The following is a 17,654-nucleotide window of genomic DNA, read 5'->3' as shown; positions in this document are numbered from 1 at the left end:
AGTAAGAAGGAAGCTGAGAATGCCACAGAGGAGATTAACTAAGAGACAATGGTTACAAATGACCCAAAAGTACAAACACAAAGGGAACATCCCATCAGAACTCACACCAATTCTGAGTAAGGAGGAAAAGATCTAAATGTCCTGACGACTCACCCAGATGGCCCTGAGTTGGGATTTGCATCATCCACAGCTCTTCTTGTTCCAACTGGAAAATGATATTTAGTTTGGTGAGTTGATACCCCGTGAACGGAAAATCACAGACAACCTGGCCCAAAACTGCCTAGGACCCAGGGATTCAGCAGAATGGGGAAGACTCTGTTTTAGAGGCGGCGTGATGAAGCTGCCCTTTTGCACTTTGGCAAAGTAAACACCATTCAACCAGCAGCTTCTGATGCCAAAGGGAGAATAAGAAAATCTGGCCTCTAAATATAAGCCGCAAATCACCAAGCATTTTACGAAAGTGCCCCAGCTTTCAGCACCCAAGAAGGGGAAGCCTGGAGATGACACACACTCCTTTCAGGGAGGTGGTACATACCCAGGGACACCAGGTTGCTATAGTTCTCCAACATCACACTCCTGTACAGGCGCTTCTGAGCTGGGTCCAGCAGCTGCCACTCCTCCCAGGTAAAGTCCACAAACACATCCATGAATGACAATGGTCCCTGAAACAGCATATCTCCATTCAATTGCAAATCATTTTACTGAGTTTGTAGTAAACAAAAGGCTGCTAAGGGTGTCCATTATTTACATTCTACTTTGGGAGAAAAGCAAACGTTTACTGAAAATATCCCATCAATATGCCTTAAATCAGTTAACCTGTCTTTCAGCATATAAGAATACCATGTGCCAGGTATTCAACTAGGAGCAGGTAATATAAAATGGATGAAAGACAGAAGTGTTCAGCATTGCAGAGAACAGCAAAGATTAAACCCATAAAAATGTAACAGGCAGTCAAAGATGCTATGACAAAAGAACATGCAGAGAACATGGGCACAAAGGGGGAAGCAAGCAATGCTGCTTGAATGCACCAGGAGGTACCACTGAGGAGAAGACATTAACATTTGGTGTAATAAAAAAGGCAACAGCTCTAAGTAGCAGCGACTTTGTGGGTGATGGATATGTCCATGAAGATACACAGGTGGTAAATCAGCATATGTAAAGATGCTCAACATTATATATCATTAGTGAATTGCAAATTAAAATAGTGAGATACCATTACACATCTAGAATGGCTACAATTTTCAAAAATGGACACCAAACTTGAAAATGAAATTTCAAATTTATTTTTTTTTAATTTACTTATTTCTATTTTTAAAATTTGGAGTATAATTGCTTCACAATGTTGTGTTAGTTTCTGCTGTACAACAAAGTGAATCAACCATATGTATACATATACCCCCTCCCTCTTGGAGCTCCCTCCAACTGCCACCCCCTTCCACCCAGCTAGGTCACCACAGAGCACTGAGCTGAGCTCCTGTGCTTTATAGCATGTCCCCACGAGCTATCTGTTTTACACATGGTAGTGTATTTATGTCAAACCTGATCTCCCAATTCATCCTACCCTCCCTTTTCTCCCATGTGCACACATCCATTCTCTATGTTTACATCTCTGTTCTGCCCTGGGACTAGGTTCATGTGTACCATTTTTCTAGATTCCACATATCAATACATGCGTTAATATACGTTATTTGTTTTTCTGTTTCTGACTTACTTCACTCTGTATGACAGACTCTAGGTCCATCCACATCTCTACAAATGACCCAATTTCGTTCTTTTTCATGGCTGAGTAATATTCCATTGTATATATGTGCCACATCTTCCTTATCCATTTATCTGTCGTTGGACACTTAGGTTGCTTCCATGTCCTGGCTATTGTAACTAGTGCTTCAATGAACATTGTGGTACGTGTCTCTTTTTGAATTATGGTTTTCTCAGGGTATATGCCCAGTAGTGGGATTGCTGGGTCATATGGTAGTTCTATTTCTAGTTTTTTAAGGGACCTCCATACTGTTCTTCTCCATAGTGGCTGTATCAACTTACATTCCCATCAACAGTTCAAGAGGGTTCTCTTTTCTCCACACTCTCTCCAGCATTTATTGTTTGTAGATTTTTTGATGATGGCATTCTGACCGGTGTGAGGTGATACGTTATTGTAGTCCTGATTTGCATTTCTCTAATAATTAGTGACGTTAAGCATCTTTTCATTGTCTCTTGGCCATGTGTATGTCTTTTTTGGAGAAATGTCTATTTAAGTCTCCTACCCATTTTTTGACTGCGTTGTTTGTTTTTTCGATATTGAGCTCATGAGCTGTTCGTATATTTTAGAGATTAATCCTTTGTACCTTGCTTCATTTGCAAATATTTTCTCTCATTCTGAGGTTTGTCTTTTTGTTTTGTTTATGGTTTCCTTTGGTGTGCAAAAACTTTTAAGTTTAATCAGGTCCCACTTGTTTACTTTTGTTTTTATTTTCATTACTCTAGGAGGTGGGTCAAAAAAGATCTTGCTGTGATTGATGTCAAAGAGTGTTCTTCCTGTTTTACTCTAAGAGTTTTATAGCGTCTGGTCTTACATTTAGGTCTTTAATCCATTTTGAGTTTATTTTTGTGTATGGTGTTAGGTAGTGTTCTAATTACATTCTTTTAGCTGTCCAGTTTTCCCAGCACCACTTATTGAAGAGACTCTCTTTTTCTCCACTGTATGTTCTTGCTTCCTTTGTCATAGAGTAAGGTGACCACAGGTGTGTGGGTTTAGATGTGGGCTTTCTCTCCTGTTCCATCAATCTATATTTCTGTTTTTGTGCGAGTACCATACTGTCTTGTTGGCTGTAGCTTTGTAGTGTAGTCAGAAGTTGGGGAGCCTGATTCTCCCTACTCCGTTTTTCTTTCTCAAGATTGCTTCAAGATATTACCTAGTGTTCTTTTATTTCACCTGCATGACTCCCTTGAACATCTCTTGCCAAGCAAGGTGTAGTGGTAGCAAACTCCCTTTTGTTTTCTGTGAATGTCTTCATTTCTACCTCACTTTTGAAGCACAGTTTTGTCAGATATAGGATTCTTGGCTGGTAGTTTGTTTTTTTTATTTTAGCTCTTTGAATATATGGGTTCATTGCCTTTTGGTCTCCAAAGGTTCTGATGAGAAATCTGCTTATCATCTTACTGAGGAGCCCTTGTATGAAACAAGTCATTTCTTTCTTGATGCTCTCAAGGTTCTCTCCTTGTCTCTGTCTATTGAAAATTTGAGTGTGTGTGTTTCTTTGAGTTCATCGTTTTTGGAGTCTGTTGAGCTTCTTTGATGTTTATATTCATGTCTTTCATCAAATTATCTATGTATAGTATCATGATATCTGTAAAGAGTGACAGTTTTACTTTTTCTTTTCCAATTTGTATTCTTTTTAGTGTATAGGAATGCAAGAGATTTCTGTGCATTTTGTATCCTGCAACTTTGCCATTCTTCTCAAGTACACATGAGACATTTCCAGGGTAATCCACAAATTAAGTCTCAATAGATTCAAAAGACAAATATCATTCAAAATATCTTCTCTGACTACACAGGATGAAGCTAAAAATCACTATAAATGGGGAAAAAATGAAAAATGCACAAATTTGTGGGAATTAAAACAACACAGTCCAAAACAACCAATGGATCAAAGAAAACAAAAGGGAAATTAGTAAATACTTAGACTTGAATGGAAACAAAACACATCATAAAGCCGATGGGATGCAGCAAAAGCAGTGTTGAGGGTAAAATTGACAATTATAAACACTTATATTTAAAACAAGAAACATCGGGCTTCCCTGGTGGCGCAGTGGTTGAGAGTCTGCCTGCTGATGCAGGGGACACGGGTTCATGCCCCGGTCCAGGAAGATCCCACATGCTGCGGAGCGGCTGGGCCTGTGAGCCATGACCGCTGAGCCTGCACGTCCAGAGCCTGTGCTCCGCAACAGGAGAGGCCACAATAGTGAGAGGCCTACGTACCGCAAAACAAAACAAAACAAAACAAACACAAGAAACATCAACAATCTAACTTTACAACTTAAGGGAATAGAAAAAGAAGAACAAACTAAACACAAAGATAGCAAAAAGAAGGAAATAAAAAGATTAGAACACAGATAAACAAAATAGAGACTAGTAAAACAATAGAAAAAAAATCAATGAAACCAAAGCTTGGTTCTTTGAAAAGATCAACAAAATGGATAAAGCTTTAGGTAGATGGACTAAGAAAAAAAAGAAGACTTGAATTACCAAACTCAGAAATGAAAGTGGGGAAATTAGTACTGATTCTACAGAGACAAAAATGATTATTGGAAAATACTATGAACAACTGTATGCCAACAAATTGGATGACCTAGTTGAAATGGATACAATTCCATCTTCGTTTGTATCAAGATTAAATCACAAAGAAATAGAAAATTTGAAAAGATCTATAACTAATAAGGAGATTGAGTCTGTAATCAAAAGTCTCCCCCAAAAATAAAAGCCCAGGCTTCACTGGTGAATTTTACCAAATATTTAAAGGAGTTATAACATCAATCTTTCTCAAGTTTTTCCAAAAACCTGAAGAGGAGGGAACACTTCCTAACTCATTCTATAAGGCCAGCATTACTCTGTTACCAAAGCCATACAAAAACACTATAAGAAAACTACAGACTAGTATCCCTTATAAACAGAGATGCAAAAATCCTCAATAAACTAATAGGAAGTCAAATTCAGCAGCTTATTACAAAGATTATACACCATGACCAATGGGATTTATTCTTGGAATGCAAGGATGGTTCCACATTTGAAAACTGCTCAATGTAGTGCATCATGTTAACAGAATGACATTTAAAAATGATTATCTCGATGCAGAAAAAGCATTTGATAAAATTCCACCCTTTCATGATAAAAACACTCGACAAAGTAGGAATAGTAGGAAAGTATCTCAACATAAAAGCTGTATCTTAACAACCCACGGTGAACATCATTGTCAGTGGTCAAAGACTGAAACTTTTCCTCTAAGGTGAGGAACAAGGCAAGGATGTTGGCTTTCACCACTTCTATTCAACATAGCACTGGAAGTTCTAGCCAGAGCAGTAGAAGTAAATTTATCTCTATTCACGGCCAATATGATCCTATATGTAGAAAACCTTAAAGATTCAAAAAACAAAGCAATCCAACAAAAACAGATGAGTTCAGCAAATAGCAGGATACAAAGTCAAAGCATGAAAATCATCTGCCTGCCTTTCTTCCCTCCCTCCCTCCCTCCCTCCCTCCCTCCCTTCCTTTCTGGCTGCATTGGGTCTTTGGTGCTGCACGTGGGCTTTCTCTAGTTGCGGCGAGTGGGGGCTACTCTTCGTTGTGGTGCACGGACTTCTCATTGCAGTGGCTTCTCTTGTTGCAGAGCTCAGCCTTTAGGTGTGTGGACTGCAGTAGTTGTGGCACACGGGCTCAGTAGTGGTGGTGCGTGGGCTCTAGAGCGCAGGCTCAGTAGTTGTGGCACACGGGATTAGTTGCTCTGTGGCATGTGGGATCTTCCCAGACCACGGACCGAACCTGTGTCCCCTGCATTGGCAGGTGGATTCTTAACCACTGAGCAACCAGGGAAGTCCCCAGTTGCATTTCTATACAGTAACAATGATCAATCTAAAAAGCAAATTATGAAAAAGATTCCACTTATAATAGCATCAAAAAGAAGTAATAACTTAACCAAGGAGGTAAATGACTTGTAGAATGAAAACTAAAAGCCTTGCTGAAAGAAATTAAAGAAGACATAAATAAATAGAAACATACCCGGTGTTCCTTAATATTAAGATGTTAATACTACCCAAAGTGATCTACATATTCAAAGCAATCTCTAATAAAATCCCAATGACGTTTTTTGCAGAAATAGAAAAACCCATCCTAAAATTCATATGGAAGCTCAAGGGACCCTGAATAGCCAAAATAATCTCGAAAAAGAACAAAGCTGGAAGACTCATACTTCCTGATTTCAAAATGTACTACAAAACTACAGTAACCAAAACAATGTGGTACTGACATGCAACAATGTGGTACTGGCATAAAAGTGACAACAAAATAGAACAGAGTCCAGAAATAAACCCTTGTGTATATGGTCAAATGATTGTTGACAATCGTTCCAAGGCCATTTATGGGGAAATAAAACTCTTTCTAACAAACGCTGCTGCAAAAACTGGATATACACATGAAAAAGAATTAAGTTGGCCCTGTACCTAACACCATATATAAAATTTAACTCAAAATGGATCAAAGACCTAAATGTAAAACCTTAAACTACATAAAGCTCGTAGAAGAAAACAGGGCAAAAGCTTTACGATGTTAGATTCGGCAGTGATTTCTTGAATATGACACAAAAGAAAAAAGTCAACCTATTGGACTTCATGAAAATTAAAAAAAAATTTTGCATCAGGGACTTCCCTGGTGGCACAGTGGTGAAGACTCTGGGCTCCCAATGCAGGGGGCCAGGGTTTGATCCCTGGTCAGGGAACTAGATCCCACATGCATGCTGCAACTAAGGAGCCTGCCTACCGCAACCAAAAAAAATTTTTTTTGCATCAAAACACAAGATCAACAGGGTAAAAAGGCAACTCACAGAATGGGAGAAAATATCTGAAAGGCATATATCTTAAAAGGTATGAATATCCAGAATATATAGAGAACTAAAACTCAACAACAACAAAACAACCTATTCAAAAGTGGTCAAAGGACTTGAATAGACATTTCTCCAAAGAAGATACAAATGGCCAATAGCACATGAAGGTGGTGAACATCACTAATCATAAGGAAAATGCAAATCAAAACTATGAGATTCCACCTCACACTCACTAGGATGGCTATCAAAAAAGCATGAAAATAACAAAGGTTGGCGAGGATGTGGAATAAATGGAACACGTACAATGCTGGTGGGGATATAACGTGGTGTAGCTGCTATGGAAAACAGTTTGGTGGCTCCTCAAAAAATTAAAAATTAGAATTACCATATGGTCCAGCAATTCCACTTCTGAATATATACCCAAAGGAAGTGAAAGCAGGGTCTAAAAGAGATATTTCTACATCCATGTTCACAGCAGCATTATTATTCACAGTAGCCAAAACGTGAAAGCAATCCAAGTGTCCATGGATGGATGAATGGAGAAGCAAAATGTGATACATACATACAAATTATTATTCAGCCTTAAAAGGAAGAGAGTTCTGCAGTATGCTATAACAAGGATGAACCTTATGTCAAGGGAGATAAGCCAGTCACAGAAAGACAATTACTGTATGATAACACTTATATGAGGTAACTAGCGTAGTCAAAATCATAGAGACAGAAAGTAGAATGGTGCTTGCCAGGGGTTATGGGGAGGGAGGAATTGGGCGTTAATGTTTAATGGTATAGAGCTTCAGTTTTTCAAGAAGAAGAGTGTTGTGGAGACGGATGGTGGTTATGATTGCCAATGTTATGAATGTATTTAATACCACTGAATTGTCACTTAAAATGGTTACGATGATAAAAGAAAATATGTGTGCAGAAATAAGTATGCTCCAAAATAAAAACGGTGCTTTAAAAAATCAAGGATCTAAAAAAATGGAAAGATACAGGGTGTTCATGGATTGGAAAACTCAGTATTGTTAAGATGTAAATTCTCCCTAATTTGATTCATAGATTCACTGTAATTCCAACTGAAGTCCTAACAAGCTTTTTTGTAGCTATTCACAAGCTCTTCCATAATTAATATGGAAAAGCAAAAAACTAGAACAGCCAAAACAATTCTGAAGAACAAAGGTTAAGCACTCCCACTAGCCCACTTTAAGACTTCCTATAAAATCAAGATAGCATGATACTGGTGAAAGGTAAGACACAAAAATCAATGGAACAGAAAAGGCAGCCTAGAAATGAACCCACATAAACACTGTCTCAAATTTTTCCTTCTTTCTTTTTTTTAACAAAGACACAAAAGCAGTTCAATGGAGAAAGGATAATCTTTTCAACAAATGGTGCTGGAACACCTGCGCATCCATAGAGATTAAAAAATGAACCTCGGAGGGTGGGAGGGAGGGAGACGCAACAGGGAAGAGATATGGGAACATATGTTTATGTATGACTGATTCACTTAGTTATAAAGCAGAAACTAACACACCATTGTAAAGCAATTATACCCCAATAAAGATGTTAAAAAAAAAATGAACCTCAACACATACCCATACCCTATACAAAAATTAACTAAAAATGGATCATTAACTGTGAAAGCTAAAATTACACAAGTTCCAGAGAAAAATTTTAAAATATTTGTGCACTTTAGTTTGGGCAATGAGACTTTAAACATGACACCAAAAGCAAAACCCACTTTAAAAAATTAAAATTGAGAAATGGACTTTATCAAAATTAAAATATTTTGCTCTGTGAAAGCTGGTGTCATGGAAATGGAAGGACAAACCAGAGACTGGGAGAAAATATTTGCAAAGCATTTTTCTTACAAGGGACTTTAATATAGAACAACAAAGAACCCTTAAAAAATCAATGAAGGCGGAGTCAAAATGGAGGACAAGGAGGACGCGGAATTCGCGTCTCCGCACACGTAGGGCACATGCCAGGCCCCGGTGGGGGACCACGGACACCTAAGGGGACGGAGGAACCCCCAGCGACCGGGTAGGACGTGGGGAATGGGGGGAGTGAGGGGGGAGGAGAAGTGGAGGTGGGACGGGACTGGTGCCCCTGAGGGGCGGCTGGGGGAGGGGAAGGCATCCCACGCCCGAAGGGGGAAATTGGGGGACCTTTGGAAGGGCAGAGGATCAAAAGAGAGTATGGCCAGGTTTCCCCTGCCCACTTGGGTCCCCAGGAGCCTGCTGAGATCCCAGGCCTGATCCTCTGCCCACCAGGTCCCCCCAGCCAGGCGGATCCTGAGGGAGTGGGAGGGAGGGACGGGGGAGCAAAAGTAAAGGCCAGACTCAGGGACCGGCACACATGAGGGGCGGCTGGGGGAGGGGAGGAGTTCTTAAACTGAGCAGGACCCACCCGTGGTTAGGGGTCCAGCAGCGATGGGGGAGACCCGGGGGCGCAGTTAGGGTTAGGGTTAGCATTTTAGGGTTAGGGTTTGCGTTTTAGGGTTAGGGTTAAAGTTAGGGGTTAGGGTTAGGGGTTAGAGGTTAGGGTTAGTGTTTAAGGTTAGGGTTTAGGGTTAGTGGTTAGGGGTTAGGGTTAGGGTTAGGGGTTAGGTTTAGGGTTAGGGTTGGGTTAGGTTTAGGGTTTAGGGTTTAGGGGTAGGGTGTCCAACCTTATGTCCCATCCAGCTGCGGGTCTAGATGTGGTCAGTCTGTTGCATCACAGCACCTGATCGAATTTTGTAAGAATTCCTCTCTCAAAAAAAAAAAAAAAAAAAAAAAAGAATTCCTCTCTCTCACTGTCTTTTTTTTTTCCGTAATTTATTTTTATAATGGAGTGTAGCTGATCTTCAATGCTGTGTTTCTTGCTGCTGTACAACCACTTGATTCACTTACAGAGAGACATCAATAAATTCTTTTCCAGTTTCTAGTAGTCAGATATATTTTTTTTCTGTGAATAGAGTGTGCTGAGTTCAGTTCCTTGAGCAGTGAGTAGGTCTTGGCGATTACATTATTGGTTTATGGAACGGTATCTGTGCCAATTTCAACCTCCTGGTTTATGCATCACCCCACTCCACACCTTTCCCCTTAAGCAGCCATAAGTGTGTTTTGTAAATGTGTGACCGTGTTCTGTTTGTAATTCAGTTCATGTGTGGCGATTTTTAGATTCCCCCATAAGTGATATCTTATGATAAGTTTCTTTTGCTGTCTAACTTATTTCACTCTCAATGACTGTACATAAGTCCCCCCGAGTTGCTGCAACTGGCCTTATTTCATTGATTTCAGGGCTGAGTAATATTCCGTTGTGCATAAGTACCAAATCTTTATCCATTTTTTCCTTCCAAGGACTTTTAAGTTGTACCCAAGTCGAGGCTTTTGTAAACATAGCAGCAGTAAACGTTGGGGTGCCTGCGTCCTGTGGATTTTTGGTTTTTCCAAGATATACGCCCACGAGTGGAAGTCCCGTATGCTTTGTTGGCAATTTACATTGCTTCCATCAGCGTAACAGGGCTCCTTTTTCTCCAACACCCTGTCCTGCATATCTGGTTTTTACCCTTTGTGAGGATGGCCCTTTTTTCTGATTCGAAGTGATACCTCTTTGTAGTGTTGATTTGCATCGCCTGCTTGTTTGGTTGGTCTAAAAGGGCGTATGCGTTTTTCCTGAATATATTCAGGAAAAACGCATACGCCCTTTTAGGCCAACTGCATCCTTGGCGAGGTTCAGCCGATTTTCATGTGCTTTAAGGGCAAGTCCAATCTACCTGTTGAAATCCCTTTCCTGCAGTTCTGCCTTGCTTTCAAATCCTTTTCGTTGACTTACCTCAAGATATTTTTCAATGATCGGTATCATTTACAACCCTGCTGGTTTGTGAATTACAGTGCCCCTGAGCTCCATTTTTCAACTTGCTTTCTTGGGAACTGGCCACAAAACAGCAGGATTGCTTCAAACCCTATTCTGGTTCCGGGGGCAAGCTGAGCCTTTGGGCAATTCGTCCTCCTGATTAGAAATTAGAGTGACACGTGCCTGTGCAAACACCTAGGGCTGGTCTCTCATTGGTTCCCCCCCTTCCTCTTCGTCCACCAGACAAATTCGAACTGTTTGAAACAGGATATTGAAGGTGCTGTTTCCCCAAGTGGGGAGGTTGTTAGGAAAGAGGCTGGAGGTGGGAACCCGAGGACCAGGAGATGAGGAGATGAGGTGCCTTTTCCAAACTCTTCCCGAACCGATGGCGTGCCATCCTCTGCGTGTCCCATGCATGTTTTAGCTGTACGAAGGGTCCCCTGCATCTGGTGATTTGGGACCCATGGAATCAGGACCAGGCAGTATTACTCTAAAGGGCCTGCATTTGCTGACTTATCCTCACCAAGCCTCTCAGCCCAATGAGTGTCCAGCCTTAGGTCTCATCCAGCTGTGGGTCTAGATGTGGTCAATCCAGGTTGCATCACAGCCCCTGAACAAATTTTGTAATAATTTCTCTCTCTCTCTCTGTTTTTGTTTTTGGAATTTATCTATATAATGAGGTGTAGGTGATTTTCAGTGCTGTATTTCTTGCTGCTGTACATCCACTTGATTCAGTTACAGAGAGACATCAATAAATTCTTTTTCATATTCTTACCAGTCGTATATATTCTTTTCCGGTGTCTAGAGTGTGCTGAGTCCAGTTCTTTGAGCTTTAGAGCATGTATTGTTGATTCGCTATTTGGTCTATGGAACAGTACCTGTGCTCATTTCAACCTCCTGTTTTATGCCTCACCTCACCCGACCTTTCCCCTTTAGCAGTCGTAAGTGTGTTTTCTAAATGTGTGACTCTGCTTCTGTTTTGTCATTTAGTTCATGTGTCGTCATCTTTAGATTTCACCTATAAGTGATATGGTAAGTCTCTTTTTCTGTCTGACTTATGTCACTTAGAATGATCGTATGTATGTCCACCCGAGTTCCTGCAACTGACCTTATTTCATTGATTTCATGGCTGAGTAATATTCCATTGTACTGAAGTACCACATCTTCTTTATCCATTTTTTCCTTTTAAGGACATTTAGGTTGTATCCAAGTCGAGGCTCTTGTAAACAGAGCAGCATTAAACGTTGGGTTGCCTGTGTCTTGTCGAATTTTGGTTTTCCCAAATATATGCCTATGAGTGGAAGTACCTTATGCTCTGTAGCTCTGTTTCTTAGATGTTTCAGGAAACACAATACACTTCTCCAGAGTGCCCTCGGCAGTTTACATTCCCACAATCAGCGTAACGGGTCTCCCTTTTCTCCACGTCCTATCCTGCATTTCTTCTTTTTACACTTTGTGAGGCGGCCCTTCTGATTGATACGAAGTCATACCTCTTTGGATTGTTGATTTTCACTGCGCACCTGTTTGGTTGGCCAAAAAGGGCGTATGCGTTTTTCCTGAATATATTCTGGAAAAAACGCATAAACGCATACGCCCTATTTGGCCAACTGCATCGTTGGCGAAGTTCAGCCCATTTTCATGAGTTTTAATGGCGAGTCCAATCTACCTCTTTAAATTCCGTTCCTGCAATTCTGCCTTGCTTTCAAGTCCCGTTTCATGACTTACCTCAAGGCATTTTTCGAAGTTAGGAATCTTTTACAACCCTGCAGGATTGTGAATTGCAGTGCCCCTGAGCTCCATTTTTCAACTTGTTTCTTTGGGATCTGTCCACAAAACAGCAGGATTGCTTCAAGCCCTATTCTGGTTCCGGGGGCAAGGTGGGCCTTTGGTCAATTCCTCTTCCTAATTGGAAATTAGAGTGACATGTGCCTGTCCAAACACCTAGGGCTTGTCTCTCATTGTTTTCCCCCCCTTCCGCTTCATCCTCTGGACAAATTCCAAACTGTGCGAAACAGGATGTTGAAGGTGCTGACTTCCCCAAGTGGGGAGATTGTTAGGAAAGAGGCTGGAGGTGGGAACCCGAGCACCAGGAGATGAGGAGATGAGATGCCTTTCCCAAACTCTTCCTGATCCGATGCTATACCATCTTCTGTGCGTCCCATCCATGTTTTAGCTGTACGAAGGGTTGCCTGCATCTGGAGGTTTGCGACCCATGGAATCAGGACCAGACAGTATTACTCTAAAGGGGCTGCATTTGCTGACTTATCCTCACCCAGCCTCTCAGCCCCACGAGTGTCCAGCCTTAGGGCCCATCCATCTGTGGGTCTAGATGTGGTCAATCCAGGGTGCATCACAGCCCCTGAACGAATTTTGTAAGTTTTTGGGGTTTTTTTTGTAATTTATTTTTATAATGGGGTATATCTGATTTTCAATGCTGTCTTTCTTGCTGTTGCACATCCACTTGATTCACTTACAGAGAGACATCCATAAATTCTTTTTCGGATTCTTACCAGTCGTATATATTCTTTTCTGGTGACTAGGGTATGCTGAGTCCAGTTCTTTGAGCTATAGAGTAGGTCTTGTCGATTACCTATTTGGTCTTTGGAACGGTATCTGTGCTAATTTCAACACTCTGGTTTATGCTTCGCCCCACCCCACCTTTCCCCTTTAGCAGCCATAAATATGTTTTCTAAATGTGTGACTCTGCTTCTGTTTTGTAACTTAGTTCACGTGTAACCATTTTTAGATTCCAACTATAAGTGATATCTTATGCTAAGTGTCTAACTTATGTCACTTAGAATGATCGTACCTAAGGCCACCTGAGTTGCTGCAACTGGCCTTATTTCATTGATTTCATGGCTGAGTAATATTCCATTGTACAGAAGTACCATATCTTCTTTATCCATTTTTTCCTTCCGAGGACATTTACATTGTTTCCAAGTCGAGGCTCCTGCAAAAGGGCTGCACTAATACTTGAAGTTCCTGTGTCCTATGGGTTTATGGTTATCCCGAGATACACACCCAGGAGTGGAGGTGCTGTATGCTCTGTAGCTCTATTTTTAAAAATTAATTAATTAATTTTTTTTGCCTGTGTTGGGTCTCTGTTATTGCACGTGGGCTTTCTCTAGTTGCAGCAAGTTGGGGCTACTCTTCATTGAAGTGCGTGGGCTTCTTATTGCAGTGGCTTCTCTCCTTGCAGAGCATGGGCTCTAGGCGTCAGGCTTCAGTAGTTGTGGCACACGGGCTCAGTAGTTGTGGCTCATGGGCTCTAGAGCGCAGGCTCAGTAGTCGTGACGCACGGGCTTAGTTGCTCCGCGGCATGTGTTATCTTTCCGCACCAGGGCTCGAACCCGTGTCCTCTGCATTGGCAGTTGGATTCTTAACCACTGCGCCACCAGGGAAGTCCCTATAGCTCTGTGTTTTAGAATTTTTAGGAAACGTCGTACCCTTCTGCAGCGTGGCTGTTAGCAGTTGACATTCCCACCATCAGCGCAGCAGGGTTCCCTTTTCTCCACGTCCTCGCCTCCATGTCTGGTTTTTACACTGTGAGGGTGGCCATTGTGACTGGGCAAAGCGACGCATCTCTGTAGTGTTGATTTGTTTTTCCCGCGTGTTTGGTTGGCACAAGGCCGTATGGATTTACACCTTTACGCCCTTTTTGGCCAACTGACCCGTAGGCAATGTTGAGCAGCTTTCATGTGCTTTAACGGCGAGTCCAGTCTACGTCATGCAAGCCGGTTCCTGCAATTCTGCCTTGTTTTCAAGTCCTTTTCAGTTACTTACCCCAAGACATTTTCCCACCATAGTTGTCATTTACAACCCTGCAGGCGTTGTGGATTACAGTGCCCCTGAGAAACTGTCTTCAACTTGTTTCCGGAACCGGCCACAAAGTGGCAGAATTGATTCAAGCCCCATTCTGGCTACAGGGACAGCCTGAGCCTTTGGGAAATTCCTCTTCCTGGTTGGAAATTAGAGTGGCATGTGCTGTCCAAACATGTAGAGCTTGTTTCTCATTCTTTCCCCCGCTTCCCCTTCATCCTCCGGACAAATTGCAAGCCGTGCACGACCGGCTGTTGAGTGTGCTGACTCCCAAGGTGGGGAGACTCTAAGGAATGAGGCTGGAGCGGGGACCCCTCCCCCAGGACATGTGGAGATAAGGTGACTTTTCCAAACTCTTCCCGCCCATCCGGCTCCCCATCCTCTGGGGTTCTGTCCGGACACCGCGGGGTTTCCAGGGGTGCGGGACTCTGGCGCCGCCCTGCAGGGAGCAGCCCTGCTACCCGCGCCTACAGTGCCGCCTGCTGGTCTCTCCGTCCTCCCATCGGGCACAGTCTTCCACCTTACCCGCTGCCTCGGATGCTCTGTCTCCTCGCTGTCCTGTGATCAGCCCCTCGTCCCCACCGCCATCACCCCCAGCTCCACACCCCTCCTCCAGCCTCAGGGATGACCCAGGACTGGGCTCCCCACCTTCCCACCCTCGGTCTGTGTCTTCAGTCCACCTGTGCAGACAGGTGAGGATCCCCTCCAGAGGCTCCCAAACGCTTCACCCCTACCTCCTCCCCGGGGTCGGCCCATGTCCTGTCGGGATGTTCCACCCTCACCAAGCCCCCAAGTACATGGCAAGGGCAGGCATCAGGCCTGCTGCATGCATTGCTGTGCATCCTGCTATATACACAGGCATGACCCTGCCCCAGGGTGCAGGAAAGGCAGCCTTACCTCGGGACGTGGGGAGAGGGGCTACCCACAGGGTGGACGTCAGCTCTCGGCTCACCAGGCAAGGGCAGCCGGGTTCTCGCTCCTTGGACCCTTTCTCACCCAGCCGGACCCGGCTTTGTTCCCACCCCCGTTGTCCCTCCATTGGCCTCGCTCTTGTGAGCAGAGCAGGACAGTGTGGTCTGTGGTCACAGGCTGAGACACACAGAAACTGGCTGACCTGTGTGCACCCATGCTGACCACGCGGAACGGGCACTGCACCAGGGCCCATGCGGTGTGGGTTCACCTGCCCACAGAGAGGCCGGGCCTCTGTCCTGGCTCCAGAGGTCACCTTGAGTCTGATGGGAGTCTCCGTGCACCGTGGGTCTCGCTCCAGGCTGGTCTGTGCTGACGGCGTGATACACAGTGGGGCTTCCTGGGTCTCCCGGGGGCTGGAGGCCAAGGTCAGGCACATGGCGGTCCCCACACTGACGTGATAGACCCCAATAAACCCTGAACTTCAGGACTCAGGTGGGCTTCCCTGGGCTGCCACAGCCGAGGAGGCTGGACCCTGCTCGTCCCCCTGTCCTCGCTGATTTTAACTTGCATCCTTCACCATAATAAATGCTGAGTATAACAGCTTCAGGGAATTCTGGGAGCCTCCAAGGAAAAAGAAGCCGGGGAGGGGTCTCTGGGTCCCCAGCCCTGCAGTTGGGGGCAGAAGTCGGTGGGGAGGATCTTGGGGCCCTGGAATCTGAAGGGCCCCCCCTACCAGGGGAGGGGTAGGAGACCCTGGGTGGTAGTTACGCTGAGTCCAAAGCCCTCCTGCGTAGGAGGCTTCCTAGCCCCGGGGATCCTGAAGAGGCCGGCTCCCTCCTCCCCTCCGCCTGCAGGCCTGGTCCCTGCTCTTGAGAGATTCCCTAGGGTGGGGTCCTGGTGCTGGAGGTGCCCCGACGCTGTGGCCTCCTGAGTCTCCAGTGAGGATAATGTGAGTGGGGGAAGACCTGTTCACAGAAAGGGAGCTTCTGCCGGAACAGAGCCTGGGTCTGCTGCCCCCTACCCCAGGTGCACTGGGGCAGGAATGTGAGAGCGAGGCTCCCTCCCCTCCCAAGACACACAGGACACATGGGTGCTGGTCACTGGACTCCCGCACAATATTAAAATCTCCCACACAGGCCTGATGGGTGAGAGACACTATTTAAAGACTATTAATGGGTCCAGGGGTGCCCAGAGGGTGAAGCTGGGGGTGGGGAGAGTTGGAAAATCACCCAAGGACACGCTCTCCCTGCAGCGACCCCCCAGGTGAGCTCAGGCGGAGGTGGACCCATCAAGTCAGAGCCCACATCCTGGGTCTTTTGGGGACAAATAGCCAAGCACCCCCAGTCCTTGCCTTCACCTGCTGCAGTTAGGGCCTGCCCTGTCTTCTTCATGGTCAAGTTCTCACCCCTCCCAGAAGCCCTCTTGGGGGTTAATGCGATGGGGATGTCCATGGCAGGACTGGAGGGTCTGTGGTGGGCTGGAGGCCATGTGGCAGGCAGGCGGGCTCCCACCGATCCTGCCGGTCCACACCTCCTGGTCATAGGCCCGCAGAGTCCACCAGGCTGTGGATGTGGTAGAAGGTGCCAGGGACCAGTCCAGCCCATGCAGGTGTCTGACCACCGAGCGGTCTGTGTGGAGTATTCCCAGGGAGCCCTGGCCATGCTCGCATCCTCCTGGGAAGGACACGTCAGCGTGGTCCCTGGAATGACCGGGAGGTCAGCCGGCAGTGCCACCCACCCAACCTCACTGTTACCACAAGAAACAAGAGACAACTCCGTGCAGAAAGACAGAACATCACCAGCCTGATGCTGTCCTGAGGAAGGTCGGCTGGCATCTGGGAACTGGGTGCTATGGTGGGTTGAATGGGGAGGTCCCCCCAAAAGTTATGTCCATGTCATGTCCCCCAGAATATGAGAATGGAACCTTATTTGGAGGTAGGGTCTCTGCAGGTATAATTAGTTACGGATCTGGAGATGAGGTCATCCTGGATGCGGGTGGTCCTGAATCAGTGACAGTGTCCTTCTAAGAGACTAGAGGAGAGACATAGACACATAGGAGACACCATGTGAAGATGGAGGCAGAGACGGGAGGGATGAGGCCACAAGGCCTGGGATGCCTGGAGCCCCCAGAAGCTGGAAGAGGTGGGAAGCACCCTCCCCTGGAGCCTCCGGAGGGAGCGCGGCCCTGGGACACCTTGACCTCAGACGTCTGGTCTCCGGGACTGAGAGAGGACAGGTTTCTGTTGCTCTGAGCCTCCGTTTGTGGTCGTTCGTCACAGCTGCCCCGGGAAGCTAATGCAGCTGGTGAGCAGCTCCCTGGCCTGATCTAAACCCTCCCGCCTCCCGTTAGGGGCAGCCCCCTGCGCCTGTGCTGTTTGCACAAACCATGTGGCTCATGCTGAACCCCGGCTCCCCTTCTGGGCACCGGCATTTTGGAGGGTGAGGGCAGACAACACCAGGTGACAAGCCCCCGCCGGGTACCAAGCCTCTAATGAGCTTC

At 45.1% G+C, this 17,654-nt stretch overlaps 1 pseudogene; it reads right to left on the bottom strand.

Annotated features, from left to right (window-relative positions):
- Nucleotides 1-15,591, bottom strand: part of LOC138414251 (zinc finger protein ZFP2-like) — a 33,394-nt pseudogene extending 17,803 nt beyond the window's left edge.
- Nucleotides 15,592-17,654: the final 2,063 nt, after the last annotated feature.

This window comes from Delphinus delphis, chromosome 13, assembly GCF_949987515.2.
Source record: "Delphinus delphis chromosome 13, mDelDel1.2, whole genome shotgun sequence".
Taxonomy (NCBI): Eukaryota; Metazoa; Chordata; class Mammalia; order Artiodactyla; family Delphinidae; genus Delphinus; species Delphinus delphis.
This window is presented reverse-complemented; position numbering and strand designations above follow the sequence as displayed.